The sequence below is a fragment of the Cervus canadensis genome, chromosome 23 (genome assembly GCF_019320065.1).
Source record: "Cervus canadensis isolate Bull #8, Minnesota chromosome 23, ASM1932006v1, whole genome shotgun sequence".
Taxonomy (NCBI): Eukaryota; Metazoa; Chordata; class Mammalia; order Artiodactyla; family Cervidae; genus Cervus; species Cervus canadensis.
In genome coordinates, this window is record NC_057408.1 from 53,381,682 (window position 1) to 53,384,413 (window position 2,732).

A 2,732-nucleotide genomic window follows, 5' to 3' on the forward strand; every position below is an offset into this window, starting at 1 on the left:
CAAAAGGAAAAAAAGAGAAATCCTAAGCCCCCCGACATGCTTGGGAGTAATTAGGTCCCGATGGTGGGGCCCACATAAATGGGATTAGAGGCCTTATAAGAAAAGACTGGAGAGCCTGCTTCCTCTCTCTGCCAGGTGAAGGTATGGAAAAGAAAGAAAGAAGGAAAGTGAAGTCGCTCAGTTGTGTCCATGTCGGACACCACTGAGCCACTAACACTTAACTTTGGAGATGGAAATCACAGACTAGACAGATAAATGGATGTGGCGGGTGTTTCTTCCTCTCTCCACTGTCAGGAATATTGCAGATCCTATTTCCATTTTTCTGCATCCCATTTGTTTCTCTCCAAGAACAAAGGAGGGAATAAAGTGATTGGGCAAAGCTCACTAGTCTTCTGACATCTCTTTCCTTGTGGAGAGGTCTGGGGACACTCTTAGCCCCACCGTTTGCTCTGCAGAGCCGGTCCTCTGGTTCTTACTGTCCCTCTGCAGTTTGTCACTATGACAACAGACTCCCGGCTACATTCCTTCTTACGCCCCTCCAGCCCACTGTCTACACAGGTCATGGTTACTTTTTTTGTTTAATTTCCTCAATAGTTATTTGATTTACCTGACCAGACTTGAAAGTCTATTTTTGGCCTGCAACAATGTGGATGTTAGTAAGAAGCATTTCCAGTCAACTTTCTTCTTCTTGATGCAAAAATGATGCCACTTTAATAAAATAGTATTATTCACACTTTCCATTTTTCTCACTGGCCTCTATTGTTTGGCATCACCCCTTTGTCAGGGGAGTGTAAATATCTGCATCAAAAACTAAAGCCATACAGAATCTCCTGCTGTTTTGAAAATGAGAGACGAATAGGTTGATAGAGATATTTTCCATGTTTGAAAGGCTTATTAAAAATAAAACCCCAAGAATCCATTACAAGTTATGAAAAATGCATTGACTGACATTTGATGTTCAAGCAGGCTCCAAAAGAGCAGGATAATTAAAGAAGACAAGTAAAAAGCCCAAGAAAATATATGAAGCTTGACTAATGAGCATGTTTAAAATAAATAATGCATCTTTGAGTTATTGATGATCTTATAATTCATGAATGCGGAGAAAAACATAACAAGGAGTGATCTGTAAAAAGTCATCAAAAACAAGGAAGGACATAACCAGCTCATTGCTTATCTTGTAACTGATTAAAGTTCTAAAAAGAAAGGAAAAAAAGCAAAGCAGGGTGGAGGGGATGGATAAACAGAAAGGAGTCTGATTGAATAATGTCTCCCCCCAACTTTTTTGTCCACCCAAGAACTTAAAACATGACCTTATATAGATAGGACCTTTGCAGATTTAATTGGTTAGGTTAAATTGAGAGCATGTTGGATTAGGATGAGTCCTAAATATAACAAGGCTGGTGTCTGTATAAGAGGAGAGGATGCAGAGAGCCATAGAAACATGCAAGGCAGATAGGCGAGTGGCCACGGAGGCAGAGACGGAGCCATGCAGGGGAAGTCAAGGATGCCAAGGCAGAAGTTGTGAAAGAAACACGGAAACCCCAGAGGGAGCATGGCCCTACTCAAACCTTGACTGATGCTCCCTGAACTTTGAGAGAACTGTAAGCCACCCAGTCTGTGGTACTTTGCTATGGCAGCCCCAGTAAAGTAATACAGAAGAAAAGAAAGAAAGGGAGGCGGGGAGGGAGAGAGAAAAAGAAGGAAAAGAGGAAGAAGAAGAAAGTGGGGGAGGGGGAGGGAGCGGGAAGAAGGGAGGGTAGAGAAGGGGAAGGTAGGGAGAAAAAAATTAGTGTGATTTCAGACAGTAAGTCATGCCTTAAAGAACAGAGAAAGATCATAATCTGTGGGTCTCTCTCCTCCCCTGGCAAAGTCATTAAACTCATCTGACCATTGTGAAGGATTCATGGTCAGATTCTGCCTTATTTTCTACTTCCACGGAGACCTTAATAGGCAGAACTCAGTCTCTGCTTCTATCTCCCCAAACTCTGAAACTGAATCCCCTGCAGGACTCCTCCTAGAACCTGGTCTGTCTGCCTGGCTCTGACCCACTCAAGACTGAGATCTTACATCCTGAGCCCCTGAACAGCTCGGGTACCAGATCTCTGACTACCCGTCTCTGTGGATCGGTCCTTAAGACCAGATCTGGTTGTTCAGTTTATCTGACTACCCAGCCTGGTTCCCAAAACTCTAGGGCCTGTCCTGCGGTCAAACAGCCAGGTTTGGGTAGAAACATGAGTACTTGCCAGATTCCTCCCTGGGAGGGGTTAATAGTGTAGACTTTGTCAAAACTTCCTATATATGCATAATTCCCTTGAATAGAACAAATGTTTGGTACTCTAGAAAACTTAACACATGAACATCTGTACGTGCAAAAATCTATGAGAGCCAAGTCTTTATGTTTAGTAAACTGCCAATGCCATTTTGAAATGATGAATTAGCTTCAGTCCCAAAAACGTATAGCTTTCATACTTACAGGGATTAAACACACACACACACACACACACACACACACACACAGACACACAGCCTTTTAACAGACTTATGTGAGCCTAGAAGACAGTGTAATTGCAAACAATATGATTTGTTTATGCAATAATAACAGCAAATATTAACTGAGATCTGAACAATCTGTCACCATTATAGTGGTTTCACCCCATAGAGAGGTAAGCTCAGGACGAAGTATTCTTGAAGTTTCACGTTACAGTTTTTAATGCTGAAACTCACCGAGCAAA